At 39.3% G+C, this 18,482-nt stretch overlaps 1 long non-coding RNA gene across 2 annotated transcripts in view; it reads left to right on the forward strand.

The window, feature by feature from the left end:
• LOC135303036 (uncharacterized) overlaps positions 1-11,472 on the forward strand; it is a 35,021-nt gene extending 23,549 nt beyond the window's left edge. For both annotated transcript variants that reach the window (XR_010364573.1, XR_010364574.1), the window contains exons 3-4: positions 7,635-7,916; positions 9,931-11,472. This is a non-coding gene — a long non-coding RNA (uncharacterized LOC135303036). The remainder of the gene's footprint in view (positions 1-7,634; positions 7,917-9,930) is intronic.
• Positions 11,473-18,482: the final 7,010 nt, after the last annotated feature.

An 18,482-nucleotide genomic window follows, 5' to 3' on the forward strand; every position in this document is an offset into this window, starting at 1 on the left:
GTCTTCATTGTTAATCCTTTCTCAGAAATGAAACCCTTCTTGGATTACTAATGACAGTCTCTTTATTCTCCTTATTTTTTTTTTTGTTTTCCTTAATTGCCTTCAGAGAGCTATTTTAAAAGAATATTCATGCCAGAAGTACAAACTGGCAGAAGTGCCATTAAATGGAAAAGCCTTCTGTAATCTTGTTTCTGGTGTAGTGACCAGGACCTTCACAGTCATGTAACTAAGCTGCCAGCTCCAAGGCTAAAACAGTTTTGTGGTAGTTCAGCACAAATTGAACTAATCTAATAAAAATCTGTTGAAGCTACTGGTGTTTTTCTCACTCTACAATATCAGCAAGCAAGATCAGGATCTGATTCCTGAAGCTGTCTGCAGCATTCATGGAAGGTGTTTGAAATTATATTGGTAAATCAGTTTGGGGTTTTTTGTTTGGTTGGTTGCTTTGTTTTGTTTTGTTTTGTTTTGTTTTTTAATTCAAGGTTTGGTGTCTCTTTGAGAAATGAACCTGTGAGAGCTTGGAAATGAGATATTGCTACTTCTACCTTTATTCAGATCAGTTGACTCATACCGTGTACTCACTGAATGCAAAATGACTTGGTCTGTGTTAGTCCCCTTGGATAAATCTCGGAGGCAATTTCACAGCTGTTATTGAGAAGTAATCTCAGCAAAAAGCCCAAGTACTAGGCTTTAATTTTCTAATTCTGACATATTCCTGGAAGCGCAGTGTTGCTGGAGTAGGGCAGCTTGTTTGAGAAGCTGCAGAGCTGGGGACGGACGGAGTTCCTTTACACGCCGAGCCGTCATTCTCCCGGGCTGGCGCTTTAAGCAAAGGCAACAGTGCCCCTCGGTGATGTGATCGTGCTGTAGCACAGGGCTGCCACCGCTCTCGGTTTCTGCTGTGCCACTGCTTCCGAGCGAGGCAACGAGAGCAGCCTTTGTGTCAGGAATGTGTCCTGTAATTCATTTCTTGCAGAAGGACCCAGACAGGCCAGGCCACGGGTGTCAAGAAAATTCTAGAAGGGACTACCCAAGACCACTGAGGGCTTCTCTGGAGAAACACATTCCACCCCATCTGTTCAGCATCACAGAGGGACAAACACTCCTGCTCCTTCTAGCTCCCAAATCTGGGATGCATCCTGAGCCCTTGCAGTAGCCAAAACTAACTTGGGCTTTGAAGATAGGGTGCATGCTCTAGAGCACCAAAGTTTGTGGAACTGATTTCTTATACTGGATATGAGATTAAACAGTTGCACTGACAAATGCTGGGTTTACCCTCTGTGGCACAGCTTCTTATCCAGAAGATCAGAATAAGATCATCTGGCCTTCTAAGTGCTATCCAGAAAAATGGAAAGTTATTAACCAGGCAGAAAATGAGGATACTGTGAACACAAAAGATGCTATGAAGAGATACACAGAATTCTACATTGGAAGCAGAGCATGTATGGTTTATACAATAAATAATGCAGAATATATGTGCCAAAGAAAAGTAAACAACTAACATTTTATGTGCACCAAATGTGCACATTCTTTAGAAAAAGTCTGATTATTAAACGAATGATTGTCATCATGTACACATATATGGATCAAATCAGCCTACACAATTTGATTCTGGAAATTCCTGATTTTTTTTTTCTAATTTTAAAAAAAATTTCCCCTGGTATTCTTCTAGTTTAAGGCCTTTTCTTTGTTTTGTTTTTAATGTAAAAAAGCCCACTCTTGCCTGGCGGCTGGGAGCATCCAGAGCTGTGAGGCTGTGCGAGCATCTAGTGGCCTGAGGGAAAACTTCACCTCCACATCAATCTCAGCTGGGGTTTCCTTCGAAGAGAAAGTGAAGTTCCTAACTACAGAAGCAAATGAGCAAATTTAAGTCAGGCATTCACTCTGAGAATAAAGGAATTATTACTTTATAAGAATGACAAAAATGAAATGTTAAAATCAGATTGTGCCTGTTTTCTGTCCCACCCCATACACCTTCCTGTGCATGTGCTGAAACTATCACTTTTGTTTTCTGCATAAGACAGAAAAGCTTAGAATACTTATTGAAATGTTTCCCATATTTCACCTCTCATGATAAAACTTCATTTTCCTCTTTTCTGAGTCATCCACTAGTGTTTTCTCAGAAGCTGCAGTAGCCAGTAGAAAACAGAAAGAACAGCTAGACTGTGTTTTATCATACTGAGGCTATCAATATTTTCTTAAAGGAGACTTATTTGTGGTGAAGTATTAATTTAATTTACAAACTTCACTTTCAGTCCAGATTTGTAGGAACTTGGCAATGTAACTGGAGCTGCATTTTCAGAGAAGAGAGTAATACAGAAGCAGAGATACAGTATGCATAGAAATAATTTCTCACTCTGAACAGTCACACTGTCAGTGGGATTTTCAGGCACATTCAGCACAACCTTCCCATGTTTCCCTGAAAGTCCAAGTTCTCATTCAGATGAACAGAACCAACACTAACTGCCACTGGTAATATTAAAAATACTTTGATACTGTCTCTTGCCACAAAACCAGCTACTCCCTTCTCCTTATTTGCCTTACAAGGGCTGTGAGACTAAACAGGGAGTTTAGCCAATTCACCTAGACACATGACGAACATGAACATCAGCATATCAGGCTCAGAATTCAGTAGAGGCTAAAATCAGTGCTCCCATCAGAAATGGCCTTAGTTCTGCACTTTACATATCAGCTGTCAATAAGCTTTCTTTCTTTTTCACAAGTCACCCAGTCAGAGCATTCAGCAAGTTTTATGCATCACCTTGATGCATTAGTTCCTTCACCTTGACATCACTAACCTAACCAAGTAGCCATGCCTTGGTGAGGCAGCATCAAGGTGACAGGCAGTACGTTTGTACAAGATCCCAGGAGCCCCTAAGCACAGGAAATTTCTAACATCAGCTGATTCTGCCAGTGGCAGCCTCTCCCTATCCTTTGTCTTGTGTGCTCCTAAAATAAATATCAAATGGTATTTACCCTGTGATGAAAACAGACCGCAGCCACTTAAACCCCAATCCAAGGTATTTTTCCTACTTTTCTTATATTGCCTAACCTTGAGATCCAGCAAATTCCATAAATTTCATAAGTAGGTGTGTTAATTTATTTTCTTTTGAGAAAGCATTGAACTATTTATGTATTAGCCATCCGTGTCACTGCAACACGTGGTACAGCATGGCAATATCTTAGGCAGGGCCACTGTCCCCATTGAAGTTACACATGGACAACTTAGATAAAGTTCAAATATTAATCAGTAGTAAGAGAATTTAAAAATCAAATCAAACAGATTTGATTTGATTTGATTTTACTATGATGTGAAACTAAATATAAATCTTAGTTATTTCTTTGTCATAGATGAACCTTGTCCCACAAATTTCACGTGGAATTTCTAAGTATGATGATATTTTATTAAATATGTAATATGCAACTTCATGTTTAAATTGCATTTTTGGGGAAGAAGTTTTAAAACTTTAGGCATAATTTGTGTATGTTTCTGATGCAAAATACTTACATAATCTACTTCTGCTGAACTCAAGCTAACTTGATAAACATCCTCAGAAGATCCCATTAAATAACATCCTATAACTGGCAAAGCAGTAGAAGATGTCGTTGAACACACACCAGCTGTGTTTATATCAAGGCTCTGATCCACAAGTTGATAAAGAACCAAAATATTCATTAAATTCAATGAGCACTTCCCATCTTGAGAAGTGCATAATCAAAGATATATGAATTATGGCCCGGATTTTCTGGAGCTGTTTTATGCACTTATCTTCCAGTCTTATTTTAAATCCATCTATTTAAATCTTTTTGGTTGATTTGTAAGTCTAAACTGTTTTACTCTATTGGAAAAAGTATCCATAGTAATAAAACTATAGAAGGATATTTTTCTTTAGAAGTATTCAGTAATTGCAGTCATCCAGCCACTGATAGCAAGCTGCTTTACTGATATATTTATGAAAAATGGAAGCTTGGTTTAGTAGACAATTTGCATTATGATAATTTTTCTTGCTTCAGACTTGAAGTAAGGAATTTTTGCTATCTGATATTGCAAAGACATATCAAGTTTCACAAATGCTAAAAATAGCCACAGGATTGCTTTGGGAGCATTTTCCAGAGGCACTGGCATGGAAAAAGAGATGCATTAGACCCTTCTCTCCTGCCCTTGAGGCTGCTGGCAGGGAAGGCAATTGGGCAGCAGCAAATATAGACAGGACTCCCCAAGCTGAAGTGTCACCAGGCTGCTGTAGCACTGGTGTGCATATGGTGAGCATATGTACAGTGGTGAGGAGCAGGAGCACACCAGCCTGAAGAAAACACTTCTTGAAGAGAAAAAACAAGGCTGTGCTGACACTCTGACTCAAAGAGTTATCTACTCTTCTTCTCTGAGGCAGCGAGGTCATGATCTCCAGCAACAGTGGCTAGGAGTTCCCCAGCCTGCAGTAATTCTGAATAATTTAATATACATTTATGTGGAGATGGTACATGAGTTCATGTAATGACCGAGCTTAAACCCTGATGGAAAAAAACCACATTGGCTGGATGGCAGAATCAGACAGCAAAGTCATTTAGAAGATTGGAGATAAGATCTGGGAAAAAAGTGAGAGAAATCTGACAGAAAAACATTAGCTAACTCAAGCAAGAATAATAAATCATATAGCAGGGGTAATAATAGGCAGAAAATGGCATTGTGCTGTTGTGGGTTTTACACTGGGTGGAAGTCTCCCTGCTACACTGCCCTAATACAAAGATGGAGAGTGCAGTAGGGCTGCTGTTCTTGTGCTCAGACTGGGACACTGTTTACAAGAAATATACAGTTCTCCTGGAAGAAATTCACATGGGATGGACAAAAATGAAGCTACAGAGTTTCTGACTTTGTGTTTTGTGAATATCTATGTATTTGTCATTTAATAACCTTTAGCACACTTTCTAGTGTAAAGGCCATTACGTTTCAACTGCTGCAACTTCCTTTATGTGACTGCTGTGGCCACAAAGGCCAATTTCCTGAATAATGGGCACAAAAGGTGCTCTGTGAAATTATGTACATCACAGTGATCACTTCTGGAGATATTATGCTGCAAATAAAACTGTCTTCTCTTGTGTCTGTAATATTGGTATGTGTAAGCACAGAGGATAAAAATGCTACTATGATATTTTTAGGGAATTAAAAACCATTTTAATTAGTAGTATAATAGCAGATGTCATGCTGCTTTCTGCATCATTCAGCACACTTGTAGCAAGAGCAACCAGGGACTACAATTCTAGCAGAAATTGCAGTGACTGAGGGTTGTGATGCCTAGCTCAGACTAAATGGAGGTAGCTATTTCATCTTGTGTGGACAGTTTTGGATTCAGTCTCTAAAATGAATGCACTATCTATTCAAATGTAAAGAATAACATAAGTGCATATTCCTAATTAAATCCGAGTACCTTATCCTAGAAAACAAGAATTCCTTGTAAATTTCAATCAGAATCAATTGTGGAACTAATCAACAATATTTACCTGCAGACTAAATATGTACTTCTGATCTATATTCAAGTGTAGATCAGAAATGACATCTGATATTTGGAAATAATTTAAATATGGTCATCATGTCTTAGGTCTTCCAAGTCTGCTTATTGAGCTTTATGATAGATAACATTGGGCATCAAGCAATCTGATAAAGGTCTTTATATTTCTCATTAGGGCAAGTTGATCTGCATTTCCAGAATACTGCCACAAAAACTGTACTCCAAAACTGTGCTGACAGTTCAACACGCAACTTCACTTTTTCCTAACTGTTTCTCTGCTTGTAGCATTGTTCTGTCCAACCAGCTCACACTTTAGGGCACTGATATGTTTTAAAACCTGTTTTACCAAACTAAAATGCTGAAGTACTGGCTGAACAGTAGCCTGCTCTTAGTTAAAACAAGGCATTGCTCTTGTAGCAGTATGACCACGAGAGGGCATGTCACCAGCTGTGATGATAACGTCTCACAATTGCTGTACGGCTCTGTACAAGACTTTTCTTTTTGTTTTCTCTGCCTTTCTCTGTCTTTTTCAATCACACGAGGAATTTAGGAACCTTTTTGTTAATTAAATTACATAAGTCTCCAGGCAGGTTCTTATTCATCCCATAAGTGCTATCTCAAAGCAGAAAAAAATAAAAGCAGAGATGATCATCAAGCTAACATGTAGTGTGTCTGTTTCCACTTAGAAAAGGAAGTGAGGGAAGAAAGGCAGATGGATAATATTTGTGGAAAAAATAAGATAGAAGGCTGGGGAAAAAAAGCAGGAAAAATGGTAAAATAAGTAAAAGCCAAATCTGAAGAAATATAAAGTATGTTATCACAAAAGTCAAAATTTCTAAGGTTTTTAAAAGTATTGAAAAAAGCAGCCACATTTTGAGAATGATAAATGAAAAAACTGAATTAATGCAATGTTGTTTTTTCCTAAGTATCATGCATGATTTTAGTTTACCAGTGGCCACAACAATAGAGTAGAAGAGATGCATTCCGGTGTCAGCTTCATCTTGCAGTTTTAAAACTTCTCCTCCCAGTTCCCTCAGAGCACAGGTTAGAAACTGTGTTTTCCATGTAGATGTACAGAACTGACTGATTAAATTGTGGAACGTTTTACTTACCCCTGAAGTGTTTATTCCCTAGACTAATTAGTTTCCTATTGTTTTAAATATGATCATATTACCCTGCAGAATTTTCTTGCAACAATGGTAGCAAAAAATGGCTTCTCTTGGTTTAGAAATAAACTAAATACTGCTATTGATGACATGAATAGGAGGTAAAATTTTGCAAGTGAGGAAAAGCACAGAGTATTATATGCCGAAGCAAAATTAGGGTATTTAGTCAGCATGTTTATGATCTTGTTTAAAATTAGATTTATGCTTTGCCAAAGGATTCTTCTCTGTCTTCTTTCCCATGGGATATTAGGCCCTTGTAATTCTTAGGATGTTACTGGAATTCATTAGAGGTACGTAGTTAATTGGTTCTTGTTAGGGTTCTCTTCTGAATTTCTCTCTCAGAGCAAATATTTAAACCGAAGAGTAATGGTTGTTTTACCTGATATTAGTTAGGGATGATGCAATTTGCAGTAACAAATTGCTATGTTCTCCCACTGAGCTCAAAATCAAGGAGATGCAAGATTAGACCTACTTTATCTACACTAGTATAATTTTTAAGCAGTATGACTACTTAAGCATGATGTTACTACAGGGAGGTAGATGGATATAGGTGCATACATCTATAATTCAATTATCTTAATAAGGGATAAGAGATTCACAGTTTTCAGTCCCTATTTAATCTAGTTTGTAGCTTTAGGAAGGGAACTCTGTGCCACTTGGCAGTGAGTGTATATCTAAAAGATTATCTTTTCAGTAACTGAAAAGTTTCCTTTTAAAGGAAATTCTGAAAATGTTTGAGTACACAATATCCAGCCTATGAGACAATCTAAAAACTAAAGTTGACACCTTTAGTTCAGGCTGCTAGGTCAAGGAGTACACCTGCCTGCAGGTCTAAAAGGAGAGTTTACTTCTCTTGACTGAGGTTTCTTTGAGCTACCACTATTAAAAAAGTAATAACAAACAGGAACTTGCTGTATTTGCAAGCCTGTCCTACATCCTTTCTTGTATCTTCTTTTTCTAGAAACAACATTACTGTGAATCCTTACTGGCCTACTAAATTGGCAAAAGAGCACTTTGGGATTCTGCCACCTGTATATAACTCCAGTTCAAAGCTGGAGACAAGAAACTGCCATGCTGGCTGACACCTTCTTTGCTGACACAAGGACAGTGCTGGTTTGCCAAACAGCACTGTGAGAGGGCAATTAGCAACTGCCTTCACCTCCAAACCCAAGCCATCACCTGCTCAGATGAAGGGGAGCTGTCAAAAGCCAATTCACTTTTAGCAATCAACATCTGAAATCAGGTCAGTGGCTTTGCAGCACAAGATGTTTCTTGCTGTGCCCAAAGTTTGCCTTGCTTGCCAGTCTCTCTTGACAGTCTTAATAAGACTTAGCCAGTGCAACCCAATTTCTTGCAATCTAATTACCTTCTTTGCAAGCAAAGTCCTGCAAATGAGAGGTTCATATGTTCCTGTTTCCTCCAAAGATGGAGCCATAGCCATTTATACTCTCAAATTTCAAAAGGTTTCTGATAGGCCAGAGATGATGTATCAGTCCTTGCATTAAGCTTTTTGATATCCTTTATGATATTTCATGACTGTCTCAAAGTTGTTTTGTAATTAATATTGTGCTAGATTATTAGACAGAATGTCTTGCAAGCACAAGGTGGTTCAAATCTAGCTTGAATCATTCAGCTTGGTAAAATAAACAAGCCAGTAAGAGCACAAAATTTCATATCAACCTTTACAAGACTTTCTAGATAGTTTTAAAAAGCCATTATGATTGCCACTGCCCAATGTAAAACTGCCAGGGAAGTGTAATACATCATTCCTCTTCAGAAACTTAGTAATATAGAGACTTTACCAGATTTAGTATGACTGAAGTGAATCAGCTGCTAGATTCTATAAAACCCACCAACCACCAGATCCCCGACTTTCATACACAGCACACTGGTCTTGTAAAAGGATGGTTTAGTAGATTGCCCAAATAACATGGAATGAGTTCCATAGTGTAAATTTGCTTGGTCCGGATAAAATGAGTAATTTATAATTATTTTCCTAGGGACAGACAAGATGATTTATTCAGGTAAAAAGAGGTAGAAATTCTTGTATACAGGATATTTTCTGTAGGATACAGGATATTCTCACTGCAAGCTGCCAACAAATACTCTGAAGAAGATTCTGCATACAATTTTTGTACATACAGATCTATATATCTCTAGATTTAGAGATCTTTAGCTCTCTATCTTAATAAAAAATAGACCTTGACAGAGATTCTCAGAATGATATCTATACATTGTTATATAGAATACTGTTCTTGATCTATACAATTATTATCCATATATATTATCAGAGATATATTAATAAGTATGCATTATACATGATTATATAGCAATATGGTTTGCCTCTATTTCAGTTTAATTTATCTATTATCTGTTATTGTTAGCATAATTATTATTATGTTTACAGTTTAGGGGCTGTCCCTTTTCGTTGCAGATATTATGTAATGCACTACAGCAAATTCTATGCAGCACTACTAACCAGCATCTGTCTCCAAGGCAGAAAATTAGGGTCAGCTCATCTTCCCAGTGCTGTTCAAAGAAGTGAGCAAAGAATAGCTTCAAGCTACAGCAAATTCCCTTGAGGTTGCTGAGGCAGATTGGCTGTGTTTCAAGTCAGCTTGTCAATGCAGCAGTATTTTAGCCCAGAAAAACACTCGCTCAATAAAGACTCAACCAGAAAAGTCAACAGAGTGCCTTACACAGAACTGTAACTCCTTTCCCAAGTTAGGGCTAAACTGATAAAACTGCTCATAGATAAATCTCAGATTTTTTTCAACCCACATCAAGCATTTTATCATAAAACAGTCATGCACTGGACACTGCACAGACATCAACACATGCTCCATAGAGCTGGATGGCTTCTTAAAAGTCTGCAGAATTTTATCCAGGCAGCTGGAAACTTGCCTTTGACATCTCAGGGCCAGCTGCCTACCTATGGATGACTTTTTTCCCCCTGTGCTCAGTACTTTGTGAGTCTGTTGCAGACTATAACCTTGACCAAGGAGACAGGTTCATGAAAACCACATGAAATCAGTAGAAGAAAAGTGATGTGTAAGTATTTTCAGCTTTCAAATGTGGCATTAATTTGTTATTTTTCTTCACTTGTGATGTTCAGCACACCAATAACCTCCAAAAGCATACCTATAAAGTAACACCTCAGAAATGGTTTTCTTATGCCTAAGTTGTCCTAAAGTGTAAACTTTAGTTAAACATGTTTAACTCCCTTCAGACCTAAATGGGATTTTTTCTTCCCACAGGAGGCGGAGAGGGCTGTAACTCGGACAGGGCCCTGGGCAGGTCAGCAGGCACTGATTAACCTGGTTAGCCTCACGTGAGTCCCTACCCATCCACCAGCCACCCTCTGGCCCTGGAGCTGCATTCAAACCTCAGGGGATGGGGGTTTATACCTTGTTAGAGCAGGTGTCTGTGTCTCCTGGGGTTTATGTGACCCTGACACTGCTGGCCATGGGTACCCTGGCTTTTCTTGCTCAGATACAGCATGGCTGTACCCTTTTTGGGGGCTGGGGCAAGTGTTTATTACTGTCCAGTTGCCATCCCAGCCTGCTGCCCTTTCCTGACAAGGGATTTGGGTGCCCTATCAAAATAAACTTGGGCCGCTGCTATGGAAATGAAATACCAATTTTGTATTAAGTCCTTATGTTATATTAATCCCTTGCTGGAAAAGGGCCTGGTTTGTGCTAATTCCTGTGATAATTGGAAATGGAGAGAAACACTGGATGCAGAATGAAAATGAGTAAGCCTAGATGATAGGCCAGAGAAGGGAAGGAAGCTGCAGCTGGACAGAACACAGTGACTCACTATTTACTACCTACTGGCTGCAAGTATAATCATAGGTAAAATCACTTTTTTTCTGTGTGGGTGCTAAGAAAATGCATTGCAACATTAAAATTGCCTTGTGTACATTGCCTCAGTGGCCTGTACTAGGTACTAAACTGCAGTGAAGGCAGGTCTTGTCTTGTTTGTCTAATGTTGGGGAGTGTAAGTGGTAGTTCAGTTAATATACTTGCTTCTGTTTCAGAGACAAGTGCCTGGTTTATCTGATATGTGTACATCACATAGAGCAACTCTCCAGGGCTGTGACATTTGGAGATATTCTGTGGCTCTGCAATTAAATCCTCACCCTGCCTAAAAAAACTTCAAAAAGTAAACCAAAACCCACCCACTGAAACTCTTTAGATGGAAGACTTGTGATAATCTTGTCATACTTTATGTATGATAGTCTGATGATTCTTATTAAACAATTCTTCTGGATAGCCTACAACTTTTAGCAGAACTTAGTACACCTTCCCCAAAGACCTTATCTTGATTTAAAGAATTCACATGGAGAGGAACCTGATGTGCTTGATCAAATTTTTGTTATAGCTTTATCTGGTAGATTGAAGAGGCATCTTATCCTATTTTGTTAGTGCCTTAGTATTTTTGTTTTCTTCTGCCTGTTTTGTGGTAGTAGCAAAATCATAGTTGTGTTGGGTGGTACATGGTTACTTTTGGTCCCCTTTAGGTCATGCCATATGATCCTGAGCTCATTCAGAGTCAGTCTTCCAAAATAGCTCTTCTCATTCTAGTAGTATGTCCTGCCAGTTTGGGTAGAAGACCTCTTGTCTTCCATATAACTGTATTGAATTCTGAGAACAAGGGGATGATATTTAGTGGGAGATCTAGAAAAATTGTACAATTTCCCTGTCTCTGTAACATGCAATGTCACAGACCTGTCTTCTGTAACCTTTTATAACAGTTGTTTCATTTTGCCCTGTAAGCTTCATAACTAAGTTGCAATTAATCTATCAATTGAAAAAAATAAAGGTAGATGTAATTTTATAATTATATTAAGTCCTGCTGTTTCTCTGTGCAACACAGCTTAGACCATGAACACTCACTCAGCAATTGTTTTTGTTTTTCTTGCTGTTTCAGCAGCTCTTCTTCTAAATAAGATATTAGGTCTTAGATAAACAAGTACTGTAGTTCTATATCTATTTTTCCTTTCCTTACTTTCCTTATCTGTAATACTGCTCCCTCACCAACTTCAGCCAAAATGACCTGGGCTGGCATAAATGTGTTTAACATTGGATCACCCCAGCTGGAGAAGGTGAGGAAAACATGTGGCTTCTCTTGCAACTCAGGAAGCAAAGCAGCAGGTGGTTAAAGGCAGGCAGAGGCAGCTCCAGCTGCAGACAGGGTGAGCTATGACTGCAGTCTTGGTTCACTGAAGATAAGCCTCTCCAAATCATCATTCTGGCTTAGATTTGACTTATTCCAACCACTGTGTGCCAGATCAGGTGATATAGTGCTCTAAGAACATCAAAACTATCAAACAGTGTGGAGCTGGCACAAAAGTAGCTTGACCTATTTGCATAAAATTTATATTGCCAGATAGGGTCAGCAGCTGAGAACAGGCCAGGCATTAAAAGAAAACTACAGGCTTTATAGTGCCACAGAAATATCATTTACCCTTCTGTAATTAAGGGACAAAAGAGATGCCGAAGCCCTTCATCACAGGGCACTTTAAACTTGAGCAACCTGGAGTCTACTTGCACTTCTATGTATTCTTCACCTGACTCTAGAAAAGCTCTCTGCAGAGCCATGGAAACTAAGCTTTACATGTCTAGGATAATTTTGTAGGATTCATCTGTGTTTCTTACTGGAGACTTTACAGCACACTGCAAAAGAGAAACACTCAAGATATATAGTGTTTAATATCCTAATTGAGGAATATTGGGGTTTTTTGCTTGTATGTAGGGTCTACATTTATAAGTATGTATGTCTGGGCTTGAATCTGCTTAAGCTGTGTTCAGAAATGTGAGAAGTTCAAAGAAAATTCTGTGTTTATTAGGAGGTCTTGTTCTGGAATTTGTTCAATATTTCGGAATAGTGAAAGATTCAAAAATAACAGTGCAACTTGGGTTTCATCTGTAATTAAGTGTCTTACTTGGAGAAAATCGAATACTCCCTTGGGAAAAAAGGATTTAAAATCATCCTTGGTTTGGATAACACTCATAGTAAGAAAGCAACAATTGGATATAGGTCACAACCTATATCCAAATGCAGGGTGATACTCTCCATCAGGGACTTGGATTTTTGAAGCCTCCAAACTGCCTCATGATCTCCAAAGTCTTTTGTTTCCTGCTCCATGCTTTCAGGTATAACCTTTCATCCCTTTCTTTCCTGTAGAAGTACACCTTTCTCTTTTGGCTCTGATTCTCTAACATATGCTTTTTTATTGAAAGCTCAACTGAAAGAAGGTGGCTTTTTAATTTAATACTTTCAAACTCCACATCTTCAAAATAGTTTTGTTGCAATAAACCTTCATAAGTATACATTCACTGCAGCACTCAGTATGGGAGCAGAGCAAGTAGTGGGGTAATCCTTCAGGGAGAGCAGAACTGCAATTCAGTGTGAGGGTCAAAACAAAATCTGGCATCAAAAGGCAGAGAGGACTTAAGTTGTAGGACAAGCCCCTCTGTGCATGGGGAAGATGGAGATTCTCAGTGCCTGTATTTAAAGAAAATAAATTCTGACATGTCACATATGACAGCCTGGCTCACTAGCAGCCACTGAGTGTTTGGGGGCCCCAGACAAGTGACTACCCTTTGAATTTAGAGCTCTGGGAGATAGGAAGGCTCAGTGGTAGGACTTCAGGGACATTATTTTTTGCCTTCAGCTTAGTAGCCCTTCCCTGCTAAGGAGGCATCTGGACTTAGAGACATCAACCTAGAAAGGGGGGAAAGGGACAGGCTAGAAAAAGCCATTAAAGATGCAATTTACATCAGGTAAGCGTTGTTTTGACAATTTTTGTAGTTAAACTACACTTGGAAAATTATCCTTGCCCTTGAAATAAATAGCTGAGGTCACATAATTGAATCTAAGCAGTTGCTAATCTTTACAAACATCACTGCCAAATAACAGTGTTTCTCTAAAAGTGCTACTGTAATTTCCTTTAATGTTTTTTCTTTAGGTGTGTCTAATACTATTTAATTTTTTCTTCAACTAGAATTTTCCATTGTTGCTAACAGCAGTTCACCTCAGAGGAGGGAGCTTTACTGTAAACAGTGCTCCAGACAGCAACTAACATTTAAAGCAGTCCAACCTCAAAGCAGGGCTCTGTGACCTCCCCTATAAAACACCAGCAGCTGCCTGCACTGTGTTTACTCCAGCACTCGCTGCTGCTTCTGGCTGAGCTACTGCTACAGTTCGTCTGCACTTAAAATAATCAGGACAGGCATTAGGGAAAAACTGCTTTGGTATAAGCCTAGAGCTATTACAAGCCTAGATTCACACCAAGAGCTATTTCAGAATGTCCAAGTGTAGTAAATTTCCACTCATAGAAAAGCCCTTAGCATGGGAAAGAAACTTCAGCAAATGCTTCTTGATGTGGATGATCTCTGCAGCATTCTTGCTGCTGGGAGTCAACTTACTCAGAAGGAGTTTGAGGGATGAACACTGACAACCTACCACTGAGGACAACAGAAGCTGAAATAGCTATGAGCTGCTAAATATTTATTGCTTGTGTACTCCTCTAACCTAACTGCAGTAAGATGCAGAACTCAGACTAATTTGCAAGTAGGCAGGCCTTTAGCATATAGCTCAGATCTCAGAGGAATGAATCAAGTAATAAAGGGATGAATCAATGGACTCAATCAGGATCTCAGATGGCTGGGACCTAGGAAGCTCTCATAAATTAGAGACCCCAGAAACTGGTAATTAGAGGGAAGAAAGGTCTTAGCAGCACCAAAGTCCAGAGCCCTGTGTCTGGGGATGTGTGGCAAGGAATTGACTTTTATCAGCAGTTTCATGCCTATGTTAAGTTTTCCTGTTAAAACCTGTGAAGGGTAGTGCTCAAAGTAGAATAAAAATACCCTGAAGAACATAAGTCTAAGACCTGATGAGATGCATCCCAGAGTCCTGAGGGAATAGACCAATGTAGTTGCCAAACCACTGTCCATGGCATTAGAAAAGTCAGGGCAGTGAGGTGAAGTCCCAGCTCAGTGGAAGCAGGGAACATTGCATCTGTCTTAGAAAAGGTTAGAAAGGAGGAATTGACCTGTCAGCCTCAGCTCTGTGCCTGAGAAGATCACAAAACAGATCCTCCTGGGAACTCTGCTAAGGCAACAGAGCCATTCAGTAGTGAAAAAAAAGTTGTTAGGTCTTTCAAATTCAGCCTTATTGAAAGCTTTCATTGACTTATTAAAAGTATCCTCTGTGTACCTAATTCTTCTTCAGATTGCTTATGGTGATTGTTTTAAAAACTTCCAGAAGTGGAGAAAAATGTGTGGATTTCCTAGGGCAGCTAATCCCTGAAATGGGAAGAGAAACATGAGAGGCATGTAAATAGGTGACCTGAGCTTCAAGAACATGCAAGCAAACTAAAAATAGCAGTTCAAGGAATTGAATTTTTTTTAGGATTCACCGTAGCATCCACTAGAGTGATTGCAACACTAGATTACCTGCTTCAAAATGCCAACACTTCTCAGCACCAGAAGGAATATCTGTGCTTCCACAAAATCAAATTCCAAGTTCTCCTTTGTGTGAAAACCTTTACCTGAAGCTTCAGGACTAGTATGTCAGCTAAAATTTGCACTCATTATTCCCATCCCAATCCATAATCATCCCACAGAGAAAACTGCAATTAGCATCCTTGCCAGTCTCCAGACATGCTTGTATTAGACCTGCCCATCTTCCCTGCCTTCATGTAGCTAACTAGTGGACAAGGAAGGAGGTCAGGAGGAAGTTTTCATCTCTGCTCCTCACTGAAGGTCTGGCTCAGCCTAAGACACTACACTCTGCTAAAGAGCGCACTTTGAGACAAAAAACCCTCCCATGTTTCTAATCTCTTCCTAGGGCTCTGAAAAGAGTTTAGATAGAGCCTCACCTTATATTTAAAATCTGCAAATTTTAAAGTAACTGTGATAAACTTGTGTGGTTAGATAAAAGGTAGGAGAATAGAGACAGTGGTGAAAGTAATCTGACCCCTAAGGAGTTACAGCTGTGCTAATTATCAAGCATGAAGAACAAGCCTGCCCTTAATAGGCCACAGCTGGATCCAGTTAAGAGGGGTATTATAAAAGAGCAGGTTGGCTGATCGAGTGGAGAGGTGGGATTTGTTGGCTGTGCTGAGAAGAAGGAGTCAGTGCTGTGAGGGGCTGCGTGTGAGAAACCACCGAGAAGGTATGAAACCTTTAATAGGACAGCAACAAACTTGCATAAAGGATGATATGCCATATTTTTTCCCCTGCTTCCTATACTGTATACTTAAGTTGTCCAAACAAATGTGAGGCTCTATAAAAAGGCTCCTCAAACTTTAAAAGATAGCAAACAAATGAACTGTTTATTCATGTCTATTACACTTGCAGATTGCATCAGATTCTTCTATTAAAAGTTTCTGTGAAACACCACAGGGTGAGTCAGGGACCACATTTACAAGGGAAATTATGATGCTCTTTGCAATAAGAGTGATCAAATACCGTGCAGCTTCTTTGGCCATGTGGTCCGATCTCCCTTGCTAGAGATTAAGTTTTGAGCTACTTGACCACAAATAGCCTTGCTTTGAGCAAGAGGTTAAATGTGATGATGTCTGGAAATGCATTAGATCTGAAAATATTGTATACTGTATCATTCTATTCCCAAAAAGTTTAGATCAATGACTGGCAGGTAGATGTAAGAGCAAGGAAAAGGCCGTCAAGGGGAATTTCTAGACCAGAGATATGTCCCTTGCCATGTCTGGAGACTGGCAAGGATGCTAATTGCAGGTAAGGATATGGAAAACAAGAGACTATTACAGGAGAAACTGGGAAAGGCAAAGAGGAGAAGGAACCCACTGTGATAAATATTACTGTATCCCCCAAGGAGCCTTGGGACAGCAACATGCTGAGACATGGCTGAGCTATGAGCTGTGGGCAGCTGAGCTCCCAGGGGTCTTGGACTCCTATAGCTTCTGTCTTCTGTGTTGTCTGGCCAGAGCTTTTTCAGCTTTTTCACATACCCTCCCAGTCTTTTCTTCCCTCTGTGACTGTCCCCTGGCACCTCCTCAGTGGATCTCTAGCAGCACACTTGTACCTGCACTGCACCAGGCCATCTTCTCAGTTTTTCCTATTTATGGTTGATTGTAAGACACAAAATTGCAGTATTGAAAATGCATTTGTATATCTTTGCATGAGTTTGGTTATATTTTGTTTGAGGCAGAAGTGAATTTATCCCCTAGTTGTGTGGTAATCATTTCTCCTTGAGAAATCCCCATCAATTGCACACTTCTGTCAGAGATATTGCAGCCATGACTATCACCAGATTTCTCTTAAATAACTTCCAGACTAGTTAAATATTAGCTGTCACTTTGTCATGATGAGTACTTTTACTCAGAAATAATTTCTGCTTAGTCATTCAAATTGTTTCCCAACCTGTTCACTTTTTCCTATGTTCCCCCATTGCTTCCTCTCCAGAAATCCTAGGAGTGCTGATGCAAGGAAAGTATGGAAAATATGAGTACTTAGTAGTGGATGAACCCATCAATTTGGCTATGTCTTTCAGCCACACCCTGCTGCTTCAGATTTGACAGATAACCGCTTCAAAAGCACAAATTAGGTCTTCATCAGATTTCCAGCTTTGACCATTATCACCTCTAGAAAACACATTGACTCAAATTTTAAGCTGTTCCCATTTTGATGAACATGTGTTCATTCTGCAGCCTTTAGCCCATCAACTTTGAGAAAATTCAGATGGGACCAACAGTCCGGCAATGGGATTTTTAACTCTGTTTGGTGGGAAGCCATTTGCCCCTTCAAAAGGTTCAACTGTCCCCCAGGTGCACGGTTTTCTGTAATAATGTTTACAATTCTTGTAGCATGCCAGATGGCCTGCATCAGGCTCATCTGTGTTTCTTGGCTTGGAAATGTACACTGTGAATAACTTCAGGGATTTTTCTTTCTTATTCCTGAAGCAGGTTTATCCTTTTGCTGTAAATTCAGTTCCTGGGCTAACTCAGCAGCCAAAATACAATTTTTGCAATTTTGCACCTATTGCTCTGCACCAAGCAATATAAATTCTTAATAGTCATTTAAAAACAGCCCCCAACCAGTCTACCGGCATAGCAATTTCCCTTCCATCAACAGTTTTCAAAGTATCTGTGGCAAAACACAGTCATTCATAGAGAGGCAACTCTAATTTGAGCATAATGAGGCACTTTTAAAACTCTGAAAACATCAGTTAGAAAGTTATTCCCTTGCATAATAGCCCAGTTCTGCTTTATTTCTTGACTCTATCATCCAGATATCCTATGCTGAATAATATACATAAATAACTGTGAACAACCACATATACACCAGTCTGCAAAATTTGACTGCTCAGGTTTTTGAAAATCCTATCTCAGATCTAGCTGTGTTTAATCATTCTTGCCCATACTGACAGGTGTTTTCACAGGAATATCTTCAGATATTTCAGTGCTGCTGGGCATAGTTGCCAGCTTTTTTCATTCTCTCAGAATTAAGAGAAACTTTGTTCAGAGGCAGTGGATGGTATTTTGGTTTCCTCTTATGGCTCTTTTTTGATGTATCTGGAATTGCTTATTACTCCTGATACCCAGGTCTTCTCACTGTTCAACATAACTACTGCAGAATAACCACCCAATCTAAGTAAGCTCCCTGTCTGCCTTATCCATTCTTGCTGGCTGAAAAGTGTTTTAATGGGACAACTTTTCATCTCAGGCAGCTGTTGTTACACTTCTTTATCACAGCACAGTTTTACTTTGTAGGAGGTCCTGGATTTTGTGCCTGTGGAAAAATGGCTGGGGGTAAAATCAGAG

The sequence above is a fragment of the Passer domesticus genome, chromosome 6 (assembly GCF_036417665.1).
Source record: "Passer domesticus isolate bPasDom1 chromosome 6, bPasDom1.hap1, whole genome shotgun sequence".
NCBI classification, from domain to species: Eukaryota; Metazoa; Chordata; class Aves; order Passeriformes; family Passeridae; genus Passer; species Passer domesticus.